The following is a 19,331-nucleotide window of genomic DNA, read 5'->3' on the forward strand; positions in this document are numbered from 1 at the left end:
GACACAAACGAAAAGCCTTGAATTCTTGAAATCTGGATACAGTGGTAGAGCAAGGGAAACAAAGATATTGCATTTGGGTAAGAAGGAAAGAAGATTAAGAATGGACTTGAAGTTGTGTTTGTCCTGTGGATAATCTTAGTCAAGTTGACAGAGAAAGCAAAAGGTGTGACAGATCCCTTGTTGAACACATTTCTTGACTAACGACTCCTCATCAGGAGCCAATTTCCCCAGGGTCATTGACATCCTAAAGTTACAAAAAGCAAGGTCACAATCTTGTCTTTGTGTTAACATGATATTTCTGTTGTTTTACACTCTTGATTCCTGTTTCCATGTAATTCCACTCCCTGATGACTTTGGTAGCACTGTTCATATCTTAATGGCTTTCTCCCACTTCTGTGGGTCTTCATGTTCCCTCATCATCATCCAAACCAGAAACTGAGCATCAGCATAAACTTATACCTCATATGTATTCTTTCTGCAACACATTTAATTTTATTTTTAACAATTTTATTGAGACATGATTTATATACCATACAATTCACCCAGGTAAATTATACAGTGTAATGGGGTTTTTGTGTGTGTATTCACAGAATTTCACAATGATCACCACATCAGTTCTAGGACATCTTTGTTACCTCAACAAGAAACTTCATATTTGTTAGCAGTAACTTTTAATTTACCCACAGCCTTATATCACTTCATCCCCAGCTACAAACAACTAATCTACCTTATGACTATATCAATTTATCTATTCTGGATGTTTCCTATAAATAGAATCAATCATATATCATGTGGTCTTTTGTGACTAACTCCTTTCACCTAGCAAAGTAATTTTAAATTTTATCTAGAACATAGCATGTATTAGTATTTCATTCATTGCAATTATGAAATAATACTCAATTGAAGAGGTGTACTAGATTTTATAAATTTATTTTTTAGTCGATGAGCATGTGGAATATTTCCACTTTTTAGCTACTATAAATAATACTATCAGCATTTATGAATAATTTTTGTGCATATATGTTTTTGTAACTCTTGGGGGTATATCTAAGAGTAGAATTTGCAACTACATACTTACTTATTTATTTATCTATTTTTTAGAAACTGCCAAATTATTTTCCAAAATGATTATGCTATTCTATTTCTCATATACAAATTATTTTGTTCAGATTTTTTTTGCCACTATGACCAAAATATCTGACAAGAGCAATTTTAGAGGAGAAAAAGTTTGATTCACTCATGATTTCAGAGGTCTCAATCTATAGACAGCCAGTTCCATTGCTCTGGGATGGAGGAGAGGCAGAACATCATGGGGGAAGAGTGTGGTGAAGGAAAGCAGCTAAGGGCATGGCACCAGGAAGCAGAGAGAGCGCCTTCTTCACCAGAGACAAAATATAAAACCCAAAGCCATGCCCCTAGTGACCCATCTACTCAAGCCACCCCTACCTGCCTATTGGTACTAGCCAGTTAATCCATTCAAGTAAATTAATACACTGATTAGGTTAAGGTTGTCATAAATATTCCTGCATTATCTCACACTTGAACTTTTGAGGAATGACTCATATCTAAACTATAAGAACAATATTTCAATTTATCCACGTCATCACCATACTTGTATTTTTAAATATATTGTTTAGATGTCTATAATTAGAGTCATCTAGGTGTGAAGTGATATTTCATGGCTTTGATTTGCATTCCCCTAATGATTAGTAATATTATTTTTTTTCTTTTATACTTCATGGCTGCTTATATATTTTCTATGAAGAAATATCTATTGAGATCTTTCACCCATTATTATTATTTTTTTTTAATTTATTTTTTTATTGGTTGTTCAAAACATTACAAAGCTCTTGACATATCATATTTCATGCATTAGATTCAAGTTGGTTATGAACTCCCAATTTTACCCCAAATACAGATTGCAGAATCACATCGGTTACACATCCACATTTTTACATAATGCCCTATTAGTAACTGTTGTATTCTGCTACCTTTCCTATCCTCTACCATCCCCCCTCCCTCCCCTCCCATCTTCTCTCTCTACCCCATCCACTGTAATTCATTTCTCTCCTTGTTTATTTTCCCATTCCCCTCACAACCTCTTATATGTAATTTTGTATAACAATGAGGGTCTCCCTCCATTACCATGCAATTTCCCTTTTCTCTCCCTTTCCATCCCACCTCATGTATCTGTTTAATGTTAATCTTTTCTTCCTGCTCTTCCTCCCTGCTCTGTTCTTAGTTGCTCTCATTATATCAAAGAAGACATTTGGTATTTGTTTTTTAGGGATTGGCTAGCTTCACTAAGCATAATCTGCTCTAGTGCCATCCATTTCCCTGCAAATTCTGATTTTGTCATTTTTTAGTGCTGCGTAATACTCCATGGTTTCACCCATTATTAAATTGGTTTATTTATCTTTTCATACTTGATATATTCTATATTACTCAGCAATAAAAGAGAATGAAATCATGATATTTTCAGGAAAATGGATGGAGTTAGAGAAGATAATGCTAAGTGAAGTTAGCCAATCCCAAAAAAAACAAATGCCAAACTTTTTTTTTTTTTTTAATATAAGGAGGCTGCTTCATTGTGGGATAGGGAGTGGGAACATGGGAGGAATAGATGAATTCTAGATAGAGAAGAGGGGTTGGATGGGAAGGGAGGGGGCATGGGGTTATTAATGATGGTGGAATGTGATGATCATTATTATCCAAAATACAGGTATGAAGACACGAATTGGTGTGAATATACTATATATACAACCAGAGATGTGAAAAAATTGTGCTCTATATGTGTAACAACAATTGTAATGAATTCTGTTGTCTTATATTAAAAAAATACTTGATATATTCTTTATACAAGTCCCTTATCAGGTATATAGTTTGCAAATATTTTCTTCAATAGTTTTCATTTTAATTTTCTTTATGGTGCTCTTTAAAGGACAAAAGTTTTGAGTTTTGACAAAAATTTTATTCATTTTTTCTTTTGTTGCTTGCCATTCTGGTATCATGTCTAAGAAAGCATTACTGAACACAAAGATTTATTTAATCTGTATTCTTTCAAGAGTTTTATCATATTTTCCCTTACATTTAGATCTATGGTTTAATTTGGATTGGTTTTCTTCTTGATGTCAGAAAAGGTTCCAACTTTATTTTTTGTATGTTATATCTAGAAGATAGAGCCAGCACTATTTGTTGAAACAACCACTGAATTTTCCTGTAATCCTTCTTTGAAGTTGTTATTAAATACCATATCTTGCTGCTGCAACAGAATACCATTGGCTGGGTAGCTTGTAAACAACAGAAACCTGTTTCTTACAGTTCTGAAGGATGGAAGTTTTAGAGAAAGGCGCTGCAAAGTTAGTGTCTAGTGAGGGTCCCTCTTCTGGTTCATGGGTCCATGTTATTGCTATAATCACATTGGCAGAAGGGCATATGAGCTATCTGAAGTCTTTTTTTGTAAGGGCACTAATCCCATGAGTGAGGGTTTTTTCTTTTGTTGAACCTTCATGATCTGATTACCTACCAAAAGCTCCACCTCCTAAATCACCACCTAAGGAGTTAGGATTTCTGACAGTCTACCTAACTATACTTGCTCTTCTTCAGATTCTGTTTCCTCTGCCTTAGTTTAGGACTTTATTCTCATTGGGTTTGTGCAATGTCTCTCTCCCCAACCCACACTCTTTATAAATGTATATGGGGAGGGGGGATTTCCCCTTGTTTTCTGTGTGGGTGCCTAAAATGCCTTCTTCAGGAAAGAGGCTGCTTTTTGTCAGAGAGATTTAGAAGTATCAAAGGAAAATACCCTGAAAAGAATTTCCTTATTTTCCTACAAACTACAATTCTGAATTCTTAGAAAACATCTCTTTGCTTTATTTTTTAGGAAGCAAGTAAATCTAGGGCAAGGACTGATTAACAATAATGAGGAAAGTGATCCTATTAAAGGGATAGAGAAATGCTGAGACATGAAACTGAAATTACATAGAGCAGAGAATAGTAAGGGTAAGGCAAACTTCAACTCCTTTGTGATTTGCGGGGAGGTTCAAGTAATTAATGGTCTTTTAAATAAGAGACAAGTCAATGAATTTGTTACCATTTCAGAAGGGATTTGGAGGGCTGTATTTGCAGGTAGTTTTATTGGAAAATTATAGAAATACATAAATTTTGAATCCTAGTTATGTCTAAAACATGTATTTCTTTCTCTAACCAAAAAGATATTTAACATGAATGTAGCTTCTTTATTATATTTTATATGATATCATTTGTAGAGGTACCATAATAACATTTATGGAGTGTCTATTCTGTTATAGACACCCTACATTTTTTTAAACTTAATCCTCACAAATTTGTAAGATAGTTACAGATGAATATCCCAAAAGCATTAAATGATACTAGGCAGGTTAAAAATGTACCCAAGGTCACGGAGTTTGTATCTGTTGGTATCAGGATTTCACATAAGAACTGCCCTATTCCAAAGCATTCACTGTCTCCGAGCGTAAGTATACACTTAGGTATAATTTTATTATTTAAGTAAAAATCAACACGAAAATACATTATTTAGAGAAGAAAAGAAATGTGGGCTGGGGTAGTCAAGGCAGGATAAAAAGGAGTTGACTCTTGAGCCAATCTTAAGGGGAGATCAAGAGAGGGTAGAGATGTTTTGCATAATAAATAACATTGCATAAGGAAATAGTCTCTTACAACCGGCAATGTGGGCCTCATAAGAGATTGCTTTTTTGCTTCATCTCTTTGGGACAAATGTTCCTGCTTGATTTAATAGAAATGATATTTTCTCTGCAGATACCTTTGAGCCATATTCTGAGATGCAGAGATATTTTGTGTTGGAACCAGCTCTGCCAGCATGCTTGAATAAGCAGAATTATTCCTCTAAGCTATCTGAAATGGAGCTGAGTTACCAATAAGCAAATCATAACACACAAGAATGGAAAGGACAAACATTTATTCCCTCCAACCCGTGCTTACATTAATCTGATTAATTAAAGCATGAATGAAAACTATTTACTTGTGCCTGTTGTAAAAGAGCAGTATTAAATTAGCTCTCCACCCTGGGAGACTCACTGTGATTGTTGGCTGTGGTTCTGTTTTAGCCTCATTGCTTTCTCATGTTCCCTACTAGTTGAAGCTGGGCCAGTGCGTAGCCAGGGAAGAGGCTTTTGCTTGTTTCGCTGGTGACCAGATTCAAACAAAACAGAGGTTTTATATTGAAATTAATCTGGAAAGCTGTCATCAGACAAGTCATATGGATCGTTAATCAGCTTTCTCACTGCTGTGACTAAAGGATCTGACCAGAACAACTGTAGAGGAGGAAGAGTTTATTTGAGGGCTCGTGGTTTCAGAGGTCTATGTTCACAGAAGGCTAGCTCCATTTCTCGGGACTGGAAGTGAGGCTGAACATGGCAGAAGAGGGTACTGAGGGAGTTCACATCAGGATGATCAGAAAGCAGAGAGAACACTCTCCAGATACAAATATAAACCCAAAGCCATGTTCCAATTGCCACCTTTTTCAGACACACCCTACCACTTCAGTTACCACTCAGTTAATCCCTGTAAGAGAATTAGACCACTGATTGGGTTAAGACTCCTACAACCCAATCATCTCTCCTTGGGACCTTCTTGCATTGTCTCACACAATGAGCTTTTGGGGGACACCTCACATCCAAACCATAGCATAGATGCCCCCAAGACAGCTACCCAAATGGAAGCAACAAAATGAGGGCCATCTTTTACTTTTCTGAGGATTTTTCCTGTAAATTTTAGTTTCTACTTGGGTTTTATCTAGTCAAGTTTCCTCCAAAATTTTTATAAGTTTATTTCCAATTTCCTATCTGTTTGCATTTATAGGTGATTAATCAGTAGAGATGAATTATGTTTGTTGAGTCAGTTGTAAAGAAGGATACTTTAAAATTCTTCGAAATATGTAAGAACCTGAAGAAATGGGCCAAAGTTGTTCATAAAATGACTTGGGTTCTGGACTTGACTTTGCAATGTCTGTTTATGGCAATATGGGAATGGAACTTAATATGATCTTCTGCCTTCCTAAATAAATCTTCAAGTTTTCCAAAGGACCAGAGAGAGTTGATTTTTTTAATGCAGAAATGAAAGTAGTAAGGTGTGGAGAATTACTTATAATTGAAAGTAACTTGATTAATTTAACTTATAAATAAATGATTTTGACATTGAATGCCATAAAATTAAAATATTTGGCCTTAAGAAATTTTTTGGTCAAAAAAGCAATATGGGCAGTCATAATTTTAAATATAACCTCAAGTATGGTTGAAATACACACCAAGTTTATTTAAAGTTCAAATTAAATCAGATAGCAAGAGAGAAAAAATGCAGTGTTATCTGGTAATTCAAAATGTGGGTTATGGTATTTTTCCAAATTTAGAATCCTTTCTTTTTTCCAGATGATAAGTTTATAGAATATATGCTCTAAATGGGTAGATAAAGAGAAGTTTATGGGGAAAAGTTGTATAAGTATACTTGTGACTATACTTTGAATGTTTTCACACGTGAAAACTTCTCTTAACCTCTTCCTTGCCTCCGACCTTGGAGGTTTTGTTAGTTATATCATTTGCTGTATTTGCTTGTACTATAAATGTATTCTGCTCTAACTACTGTCACCTTGGTTCTGTTTCCTTCTCATCTATTAGGAAATGAACTTCTTAAATCAGAGGCTTTGCCTTATTTATGTTTTGGTACCTGCACTCAACACAGGGCCTGGTGATACTATCATATTGAATAGACCTACCCAGTGGTGTGGACATACTTAGACATTTAGGAACCCCTTTGTTTAAAGAGATAGGAAGGGCTTGCAATGCTTTCCTTCTATCTTTTGAAGTTCATATAACTAAAACCTGGAGGTGCAAACCAGGTTAAGGAGAGCCCAGGAGCTATTTCTAGAAAGAAAACTTTTCTCTGATCTTTGCTTCTGCTCGCAGTGTTAATAATACTTTGTTCAGCACCCACACTCTCAATTTCATTCCAGGTGGGACTCTTCTGCTCTTTGCCTTCCCAGAGACACAGCAAAAAAAAAAAAAAAAAAAGAAGAAGAAGAAGAAGAAGAGGCTGCAATGGCAGAATTAAATAAATAATGATAATGCACCATGACAATATCGTATGTCAGTGACAAAGGGGTTGTTACAGAACATAGCAGGCTGATAAATTCAAAATAACCTTGTAATAGTTGACTGTTTCAGAAATACCTTCACAAACATTTTTTCATTTGATTGATTCTTGTGTTAACCTTAAGAGTTTGGGTGATGGGGGGAGCTATAATACTGTATCTATGTTTAGGGAAAAGAGAGCCATGAATCTGCTTTTAGGCAATTGGGGGGAAGTCTTCACAGAACCTCAATTCACCAAGTTAGCAGTTTCCCAGACAGATAATTTTGAAGAAAAAAAAGCAGGAGGGAGTGGCAACTCTGAACATAGATAACAGATTGAAGAAGATAGCAGAAGGATGAAAATGAATGTCATGTTTAGGGATATTTAGTAATACAGAAGTCAATGGTACCTGGTGGAAAGTGGGTGAAGATACACCAGCAGAAGCAAAATATGCAGGATTCATATCACAAAGGACATTTGCCATCTTATGGGGCTCAAACTTCTTTCTTGGACAGTAGTGAATCATCAAGTATATTTTAGCAAGGAACATCTGTGATTAGTTCTTTCCTCAGTAAAAAAATTCAGAAAGTATACTTGCTTGTGATTAGAGCAGAAGCATGTAACTTTTTTCTGCTTCAGAATCTATGCTGTCCACACCAGAGATCCAATTTCATCGTCCTCTCCAAAGTGAAGTGCACATCCCAACCTGCTAATTATAAATCTATTTTCTTCTTATAAAAAATGCCTATCTTGATGAAAGTGATTGGGGCTTTTACTGTTACCGGGAAAATCTCAGATACACTTTATAATAAAAATCATCATCTGCAACTATTATCCCATTAAATCTGATGCTCATATTAAAATGATGCTTTTTATATTCAAAATACTTCTATCTTTTATCAGACAGAAATGATGATAGGGGAGAAGGCAGAAGAAGAGCAATCAGAACACTAGGAGAGAAGCCTAGACTTATTGGCACATGGCAGAAAACCTGAGTTTTGTTGCTGTAACCACAACTGCCATTATATTTGTCCCAACAGCAAAACTCCCACTCATATATTTTAAGCCTTCTGTGCTGGTACTCTGTTCTAAACCTACAAAGCTGGATGACTCCTAACTAACAAGTGTTAAAAATACTGACAGTAGCTTGGAGATTTTTTTTTTTTTTTTTTATTGTGTGGGTAAAGATTTCTCCTTCTTCAGAAAGTCCAATTGAGAAAGCATTGCATGCTTATTTCCAAGCACACACACAAATTTGGGAGCTGTGAGATAAATTCTCTGAAGTTATTTTGATTTGTGTTTTTTCCCTTTAGAATCTGTGACAAGACATACATTAAGTTTTATGTGGTTAGTTATATTCCAACAAGAACTTCCCTAGTGGGGGCTGGAGGTTGAAGTAGTAGTCACTTCCACAAAACCAGGGTAGGTGAGCTTCAGAGGACTTTCCTTTTATAATGAAAAAAAAAATTACAGGCTAATATTTCTGATAAAATAATGTTTCCGTAGAAAACTTACACCAGAAATGCTTCCAGGGAAAAAAGGTTTCTTTTTCTTTTTCATTTTTTTTCCCCCTTTTGGTACCAGGATTGAACTCAAGGCTCTTCACCACTGAGCCATATGCCTAGTCCCTCACAATGCGTGTAAGTGTTTTAAATATCTTTAAAACTTTTCAGTAACAAACCTGTTTAATATTGAATTGCTTGTTCTCTACTGCCGTCTCCTTGCCATGGGTCAGAATGTGGACATGAATGTCAGTCAGCCACGTTCAAGGAAAGGGTGGAGGACAGCACCCTAAGAGGAGAAAGAACAGCAGATGGGTCTCTGATGACCTCTGAAGCCATCTTCCCACTTCTACAGGAGAGATAATTGTGTCCCATTTGATACTTTTCAGTTTCTTTGTTTTAGTATCTGAACTTCTCTCCATTGTTATACTCAACAATGTTATTTTTATTTTTTAAAATTTTAAGTGACACATCCTTATTTATGGGGTACAATGTGGTACATCAAAACATGTATATGATATGCAGTGATGAAATCAGGTGTTTATTTATTCATCTTTCCAAATATTTGTGTTCAGACATTTAAAAATCCTATTAGCTATTTTGAAATATACAATTGAGTATTATCAATCATAGTTAGCATCCTATAGAATATTAGAAATTATTTTAACTTTTATCTTGGCCTATTTTGGCCATACAGACTACCTTAACTCATTTAGTGGAAAATCTCCCATAAAAGTAATTAAAAAAATGAATTTCTCCCAAATACTTTAGACAATACTGAGTATACCCAAGAATTCTTTAAGTCTGATTTATGAGCCTACAATGAATTCCTGAAGAATGACTTGCTCTATGATTTTCCTCACTATTCTATATCTTCTGATTGACACTATAATTACTAACTCAGGACCTAAATTCTCTCTGTCTAATGATTCTTCAGAATCCTTCCCTAAGTCCTGTAAGCTGGGCCAGGATACAAAGGATAGATAAAAGAGACTGCAAAAGATCACATGAGACATTGTGGGTTTTCTTTCGTGGGGGAGTTCTGCAGGAAGTAAACATCACTCTTGCTTAGCATTGTATTTGTAACTTTAACAGGTATTTTTTATTTTATCTGATATTTTGTAGTACTGGGGATTGAGTCCAGAGATTCACATATGTTAGGCAACACTCTACCACTGAGCTACATCCCCAAACCTTAATGTTGTATTTGTTGTAAAACAGTCACATGGTTCCAATTCACAATTGCCAGTGAACTGGGAAACATAGTTTAGGTGTGTATGAAGGAAGAAAACAAAATGGTCTGATAAGCCAAGCATCATGGTGCATGCCTGCAATCCCAGCAATTTGGGAGGCTGGGTCAGAAGGTTTGCATGTTCAAGGCCAGCCTCGGAAATTTAGTGAGACCCTCATCAACTTAGTAAGGGCCTATCTTGAAATAAACTATACAAATATAAAAATGTCTGAGGATTTAGCTCAGCGTTAAAGCACCCCATGGATCCAAGAACCAGTAAAAGAAAGAAAGGGAAGGAGGGAGGGAGGGAGGGAGGAAGAGTTCAATGAACATAGAAAATTGTGCCTTCTACTTTGAAGTTTGAAACTTGTTGGAGATTCACGTCCTTAATTTAACTCATCCTAGCTGTACTTTCTGGAACTACACAAAGTACAAAGCAATGAGACCATTTAGAGAAATCCCAATGAAGAATTGCACATTCTTTCCATGGATCAGGAAATATTTGGCTTAGTAGGGGATAAAAAAGCTGATTGGAGAATAAGGTAGTCATGTTGTTAGTTCTCTTTTGAAATGATGATTTTGTTAAGTCATGATTTTAGTCAGAATTCTTCAGAGAGACATAACCCATAGGAGCATGGGAGGGAGGGACATAGGTAGATACATAGATACATAGACAAAGGAGAATTTTTTAAGAGAAGCAACTGATTCAGTCAAGGAGGCTGAGCACTTCCACAATAGGCCATCTGGAAGCTGAAGAGACAGGGAGCTGGTAGCATGGTTCAGTTAAGTTCAAAGGGTTAAGAACCAAGAAAGCACATGGGGTAAATTCTCAGGTCCAAGGCCTGAGAATCAGGGAACCACTGACATGAGTCCCAGAATCCAAAAGCTATAGAGCTTATAATTCTGATATCTCGAGGTAGGAGAAAAACGGTGTCTCAGCTCCAGAAAAGTAAATTTGAGTAAATTTGCCTTTTTTCACCTCTTTGTTGTATTTGGGGCCTAGCCAATAGGATGATGCCCACCCACATTGCGTGAAGGAAGGTCTTCCTTACTCATTCCACTGATTCAAAGTTAATCTCTTCCAGCAAAACTCGGGCACACTAAGAAATAATGTTTTTGCAGCTATTTGCATATCCCATAATGCAGTCAAGTTTACACATAAAGCTAATAATCACACTCGCGGAGCTTTTCCTGAGGATCTGTTTCCCGATTTGTAAAATTATATTCATTCTGGTAAGTATATCTTGTTATTGAAGAGCCAAGGTGAACATAGGAGCCAACAGTTTCTACATAATACTCAGTATAAGAAAAGACAGGGGAATGAATCTGACATAATTTTTCTATGTATACATGCGAATATGTCACAGCGAGTCTCACCATCATGTACATACACAAGAAATTAATTTTAAAAAACAACAACAGGTAAATGACAGAAAGATCAATAGAGGGAAGGGGCAGAGGGGGGAGAGGTACTGAGGACTGAATTAGAACAAGATGTATTCGTGCTTTTATAATTATGTCAAAATGAATTCTACTACCATGTATAACTAAAAAAAATACCAACGAAAACTCAAAAGAAAGAAAGAACACATTTGACAACTCCAACAGGTGTTGAACCTCTTGTGGAATTTAGAGAGATTTTGATCTATCCATTGCCATGTAGTCATCAAGTTCTTATATTGAGCAAAAAAAGTTATGGTAGAAAACAAACAGAAGTTAAAGATTTGAGTCCTCCTTCTTCATCTGGAATCATTGTGAATCAATTGACATCCTTTTTCAGTATTCATCTTTCAACTGAATCTTACCATCTTTTTTCATGTTTGTTCAGTGTTATTATTTATTGTTCAGCAATCTCACCCACAAGTATTTCTTCTTGTTTTAGAGTCATTCCTCCACCTGGGCCTTATCATCCTGGTAAACATAGAAAGCCATTTATTAATATTTAATATCCTTTGACAGCTTCATCTTCCTCATGGATGGATTCCTCTTGGATCTTAATACTGATGTCTTTTTTGTTCTTGTCTCACCATCACATATAATCCCTTTGTGTATAATAATGTGACTTTAATACCTGTTATATGGCTTAGGATGCTACTTCTGATTCTTTTTCCTCTTCTTATTCCTTCACCATATATGGAAAATTGTAACTCCTATTCTCCTTTTATCCAAGAAGAAGATGGGTTAAATCTCCAAATATGCATGAATTTCTCTCCATATATTCAGTTTACCTCAACTAGTGAAAAGTTGAAGATAAAAATGGCTGTGAAATGGCTACCATAAGAACCATCAAAAAGAACATGGAGTTTATAATCAACCCTCTATTTATTATGGGATACATTTTTTAAGTCATCCCTGGCAGCACAAGAGGACCCTTCTATGAACACAATCACAAGGCATCTGGAAAATGTTTGATGAGGTATTTGCTCTGGGAAGTGCTAGTTTGATCAAACATAGCTTGCTTTTTTTTCCTAGGATATTCTAGTTATTAATAATAAGTCACTGCTCATTTTTCCATCCTATTTATCTGATGTCAGGAAAGATATTTGAGTAGATGTAAAGACATGCTCACCCAAAGATTCAGCTGACTTCTATGCTGATGGAGGCAATGATGATTCCACCATGCTGGAGGATATTTCTCTCTCAGAAATATTATTCTCTGTCAATTTCTGTTTATCCAAGTAGCTCGTCCTGCTGAGGTAATAATATTGACTCACCAACAAAATCTCCTTTGAAGCCTCAGTGCTTTCCTTTGGGTCACCCCCTTGAACTCAGCCTATGTCGATAACTGACCTTGGCCCTATGCTTTATAGGAACAGTTATGATATTATACTTGGACAGCTGTTGAAGACAAAACTGTTTTGTCCAAGGGTCTTCTATATCCCTTTCTGTACTACTGATATTATACTAGAATTTATATACTAGAAAGGCAATACTATTCCTGTTGATGGCATTCTACTCCTTTAAAGACATATTTACATTAGCATTCTAATTTCAGTCCTCCCCCCCATTTTAGCATCTCAGTGACTGGCTACATGCTTCTAACAATGCTAATCCACTCAAATGATTCTGTATTGCCATTCAATTTTCAGAACATGGAGATCCCCCCTGCAGTCAAATCAAAGGGAAAAATAATTGAGTCAGTCATTTCTATAATGAAATACCTGAGATAATTAACTTATAAAGGTCTATTTTGACTCATAATGTTGGAGTTTCCAGTCACGATAAATTGGTCCCATTGTTTTGGATCTGGGGCAAGATAGCACATCATGAAATAAACTTTTGCCAGGAAGCAAAAGAGAGGAAGGAGAGGGGCAGAGTCACACAATCCCCTTCAAAGGCACTCTTCAAATGACCTAAAGACCTCCCACTACTCCATACCTTTTAAAGGTTTCTTCACCCGCCAGTAGCATAATCTGGGGACCAAGTCCTTAACATGTGGAATTTTGTGGACATTTAAGACACAAACTATAGCAATACGGATGCATATATGCTAGGTAAAAATGTATTTAATAGACTTGTTCTTATTTCTACATACATAAAAATTCAGGAGCATTGAAATAAATTTTCTGCAGTTTTTAGATATGTGTTGTTTCCCTTTAGAATCTGTGTATGGAAACTATTACACAGTGTTCCACATCATTCTAATACTTCAGAAATGGAGCTGGGTGTATGTGCATTTCTACTGGCTCTATCTTCATCATCCAATATCGGGTGAATTTGCATTATCTCATGATGCTGGCAGAACATTATGGTGCCAGGTGGCAAAATATGTTAATTATGTGGTATTTCATTTATAATTTTTTTCTTCCCATTCTGATATCCTTTATCTTTTATGATTCAGTAATTTGCCTGGCTCAGAATACCAGTGATCTACCAGGTAAATTCTAATCATCTGTGATTTCTCTACTCTGTCACTAATTCATCTCCGGTAGACCTTCCCAAAATTCTTTGTTGGAATCAATTAAGAACATAATTGTAGTTCTCTGCCTTGTGTTCACTACCCCACTGAGGGGTGAAATTCTCAGAAGGTAAAATTAGGAATTTACCAAAAGTAGATTTCCCTCTCCCAGCACTGGAGTCTGCACCCAGTAGTACTCTACTATGAAGCTACAACCAAAGCCCTTGTTATTTTTAAACTTTGGGCCATAGTTTCATTAAGTTGCCTAGGCTGGCCTCAAACTTTCAATCCTTCTTGCTCAGCCTCCTGAATAGCTGGAATTACAGGCATTCACCAACAATCCAACCCCAAAGCAGTTTTTTTTTTAATTTAGCTGATAATTACTATTATTATTAATAATGATGATGATCTACTTAGAAAAAAAAAGAAACACTGTGAAATGGCTACCATAAGAACCATCAAAAAGAACATGGAGTTTATAATCAACCCTATATTTATTAGCAGGATTTTTGTGAACACCTGGGGACCATGTTTTGCCGCATGGTCCAAGGGGCATCAGTTTATCTAAGTGGCTCTTCATCTTGCCTGATGTAGTTGTTTGCTCTGGAGAAAGCACACCTCCTAATTAGTCAAGTTATAACAACTCAAGTGAGAGCTTGGAAGGGGGCCACCAGCCAGCACCAGTGTATTTATCTTACCAATAAGAACCCGTGAGGCTTGCAGCAAGTAGGAGAACTCCTTGTTGCTCAGTGGATCATGGACATTGCTCTCTACTTGTAGAGTCACCTTTTGGGAAGAGAATGCCCTCTGGCAGGGGCCTAAGTGTCCGTGCTTCTCTTCTTTCACCACTCTGCCCTCTTCTCCCACTCTTTAATCTACTCACATTTTTTTCCCCTTAATCACTCTGGATCCTGTTTCTCTTCCTATATTAATCCTTCCATCTATTTCCTGCTCAGAAGGGACAAAATGAAGAGTTTTTCCCCAAAGACTATGTTTCTCTTCCACTCCCACATCACCCTTTTGGTTCACTTACTTGGTGAACAATTGGAGCTCAGGAAAAAAAAGCACATGAATTTTAAAGGTCACTGGGATCATTTTCTCAGAGTTTACATTTTCCAGGTTTCAAGCAGAACTCAAGTAGAACACAGGCACTGACAACAGAGGTCCAAGTTAGATTCAAGATGTGTCTTTTACTTTTGCTTCATTGTCTTCTTCTCTCATTAGGAAAAAAATAAAAACTATTTTACAGGCCAGTTGGAAATTCAATTAGATAAGTTATTCGAACTGTTTGGCACACTTTGGCACATAAAAAGAGCACAATGAACATGAACTATTGCTAACATTATTTGTAAATTCCCCCTCTTTCAAAGGATTATGGGAATTTTTCTGTTTGTCAGATTTTGCTTATGGAAATTGTATGTTTTCACCTATTCTACCTCCCCTATGTTTCTTCACCTATCTTTTGATAACATGCTAGTAAGTGTCAGTAATTTATGTACTATTTGGAGCTAGTCTAATTAGCTACTCATATCAGTATTAGCAGCCTTTGAACATGGCATAAAAAAAATCAGCCTTTTCTAGTTTCTAAATCTGTGATACTCATATGATAATGTTTCAAGAGAAACATTAGACATAGCGTTCAACTTTAAAAAATTGGTGGTGACCAAAAATTGAAGAGGTTAACATAGTTTAATGTTACTACAATTGTATAAATTAAATTGTCCTTGTCAAATGGCTAGTCACTGGAATTTGTTAAATGTAGATATTTTACATAAGAAGAAGTGATAAAAGAAAAATGTGAAAAAATATTAGGCATATACTAGGATCTTAGAGTTCCTTTATTTCCTGGAAAAGACAAATTATAAAAGAGTGGGTGAATAATAAATGCTTTGAAAATTATAAAATTAAGTCTTGCTCAATGCCTACAACTTAATGAGAGTGAAATAAAGATGAAATGCATGCTTTTATCTTTACAAATTAAAATAATTTTGAAAATCAAATTGCAAAAACAAAAGTATAGACTTTATAATTGAATCAGTAAGGGAGAGATATAACATCAAGATGTATTATTGAGAAATAATGCCATTGGTTTTTTTGCTGCTAAAAGTGACCAAGTGTTTTGGTTAGCTTTTAATCACTGTGACCAAAATATCCATTGAGAACAATTTAGAGAAGGAAAAGTTGATTTGGGGCTCACAGTTTCAGAGGTCTCAGTCCATAGAAGGCTAACTCTATTGTTCTGGACCCAAGATAAGGCCGCACATCATGGAGTAAGGGCCCAATGGAGAAAAGCTGTTAACTCGTGGCAGGGTAAGGAAGTAGGGGGGAGGGAAGAGAAGAGTAGAGTTGAGTTGAGTTAGGTGGCAAGAAGAACAATTCTTCTAGGGTATGTCCTCAGTGACTCACCTCTTCCATCCTCATCCCATCTACCTGTAGTTACACCTAGTCAGTGCATTCAAACTAGGATGAACTGATTAGTTCATAGCTCTCAAAATCCAATCATGTTACTTCTGAATATTCTTGCATTTGTAGGAGCTTTTGGGGGACATCTCACATCCAAACCATAATGTTCTGTCCTTGGCCTCCAAAATCTCATGTTCATCTCAGAATTCAAAATGCATTTATTTTGTTTCCACGAGTTCCACAATCTTAACAGTTCCAGCATTGCCCAAAAGTCCAGTCCCAATCCAAGTCCAAAGTCTCACCTGAGACTCAAGGCAATCTCTTGATTGTGAGTCCCTGTATAAATCAAAAGCAAGTTACATATATACAATATACAAATTAAACATTTCTACAACAAAAGGGAAAACAAGGGAATAAAAAGAATGGATGGAGCCAAAGCAACACTGAAACCCAGCCAGGCAAATTGGTCTCATAACTCTGCCTGTAACTCTACGTACCTCATCTAGGACACATGTCCGTGAGATGTGCTCTTCAAAGGATTTGGGCAGCTCTGCCCCTTTGTCCATGCCAATTGTGCACATGGGCTGGCTTTCTTTTGGCCGCCTAGTTCTCTCTGCATACAGCAGCTTTCTCTGCAGATAGTCATATTACTAGTGTCTCTGAGTTCTTGGGGTCTCCATTCCAGTTTCAGGTTTACCTTTGCAGCTTCATAAATTGTCCTCTCAGGGAAGTCTGCAAGGACTCTGACACTGCTGTGTTTACCTGGCCTTCCAGACCTTATACGATTTAAAATCTCAGACATATTAATAATATAGTAATTCACACACACACACACACACACACACACACACAAGCATTCCCATGCCAAAGTAATAAAAGTGATATGCATAGCATATGTCTGTGACATTCATTCACTATTTGTGCAATTTTGTTTCAGGTATGGTTTTATGAAACAGGCTTGTAAAAGTGACTAAAATGAGCAAATACCTCTTCCTTGATGAAATTTTTATTTTCTTCACAGGAGGCAAACAATAAACAAAATATTAGGTTGCCTCAGCATACAAGTGAAAAATCACTGGGGAAAGCAGATGTGATGTTACGCATCAGGTCCAGTTCCTTTGAGGGTGAAGCTATTAGCCATGACCAGAAAAAGGGAAGTGAGCCACAAGCAGCCCATATTGTGGCTAAGAGATCAAATACTGGATACTTCCTGAGGATGGAGAATGCTTGACATGTTTGAATAACAATATATATTTGTTTGTTTGTTTTTAAAAAAGAATAGCTGAAGTCAAGTGAGTGACAGCAAGAATAACATCAGAAACATAATGAGGCTTGGATTACACAGAATACTGTAAACATTTGGTAGAGTTTGGTTTTATTCTGAGGGACATAAGCAGCCACTGGAGTTCTGAGGAGAGGGTTATGTGATATGTTGTGCAGTTTAATAGAATTTTTCCAGTTGCTATGTCACTAAACCCTACTGTCTTCAAACTGAGATATTGTATCCCTAGAAGCCTGTAGTAGCATATCTGAAAAACACAAAATTCCCAGTAACCTAGGTGCATATTCCTAATGCACAAATTTGCCCTGAAAATTATGGGGAAAATAATTGCTGTATTAAGAAAACTGTTCAAATTTTCTATAAATTATTGTAAAATTCTTATGATTTTAAAGATAAGTGAGACTTTTAAAAATTTTTTTGAGAGAGAGAGAGAGAGAAAGAGAGAGAGATAATTTTTAATATTTATTTTTAGTTTTTGGTGGACACAACATCTTTGTTTGTATGTGGTGCTGAGGATCGAACCCGGGCCACATGCATGCCAGACAACTGCGCTACTGCTTGAGCCACATTCCCAGCCCTAAAGTGAGACTTTAATGATATTTTATGTTTGTTGCATCTAGTGACCATCAGGAGTATTTTGGAGAAAAAAATTAAAAACCATCATAATTGATGTGCCCCAAGGGCTTATAACAATATTCTATGTTATCATAGAAAACCTATAAGAGGAAATAGTTGAATGCATATGTGAAAATACTTTGACATAGAAAGTCACTTTAATTATTTACTTGCATAATGTTAAGAGCATTTTAAAAAAAACATACAAATATATCTTAATAATATTGTAGAACTAAATGTAAGGTGAGGAGGTAGTGCATGGTAGAACATTTGCCTCATGTGTGCAAGGCCCCAGGTTTAATCCCCAGCACTGAAAAAATAACAAGGTAAAACTTGGAAGGGACCAGGTTTATTCTTCTAACTCACTTATTAACTAACCTCATAAATTTCTGAATAATGAACTTTGGTTTTCTCATTTATTTCAATGAGAGCACAATCTAATGTAACACAATCTATGTGATATAATACCAACAAGTATTAGAATTAGAATACCAACAAGGAAGAAATTAAATATAAAAGATTTAAAGAAAGTATTACTTGAAATCATATTTTTGTTAAGTAGATTCCTCAGCATTATGACTTCCGCTTTATGTACATGGATATTTTGTGTATATTAGATGATATTAATAATTCTGGTTGATCTATACCATCTAAGAGTAAAGTTTACATAACACTTGGGGAAAATATTTCAGACCGCTATATCACCTAGAACCCTCTGAGAGCTGAAATTGCTTTTTCAGCACCATGGACAGCATCACTGGGCTGGGAATTAAAGTAGGAAAATGTTTAGTTCATATTCCTCCCTCCACATGTATGTGGTATTGTCGAAATAATGGCAGGAAAATTTCCATATTTTTATTTCAAAATTTTAAAAGTGATCCAGACCTTTACAACTGATCATAGTTAATCATACACACACACAAACACATACACACACATACACACACACATCATATGTGCACTGAAACTGGTTTTACAACTGTATCATTTACTATAATTTTGCTCCTCTCCTCTTAATAAGAACTAAATTCACATTATAGTATACTTCAATTACTAAGTTTCATAAAGCATATAATTTGAAATGTACAATTTTTGAAGTGATATATAAAGCATGGATTGAATAAAGAATTTCAAATTTAAGTTTTAGTCACTTCATTATCCTGCATTAAACTTTAACCCTCCAGGATTTTACTCAAGCGACAGCAGTATCAACAAAACACAGACTTCACCAGTAATAAAACTTATACTTCTACACAAAGAAATAACAACTAA

General features: G+C 35.9%; 1 protein-coding gene across 5 annotated transcripts in view; it reads right to left on the bottom strand.

The window, feature by feature from the left end:
• The window catches only part of LOC107136895 (sodium channel protein type 1 subunit alpha), a 939,664-nt gene that overhangs the window by 127,954 nt on the left and 792,379 nt on the right, over positions 1-19,331 (bottom strand). The gene's annotated exons all lie outside the window — the stretch shown is intronic.

This window comes from Marmota marmota, unplaced genomic scaffold (genome assembly GCF_001458135.2).
Source record: "Marmota marmota marmota unplaced genomic scaffold, marMar, whole genome shotgun sequence".
NCBI lineage: Eukaryota > Metazoa > Chordata > Mammalia > Rodentia > Sciuridae > Marmota > Marmota marmota.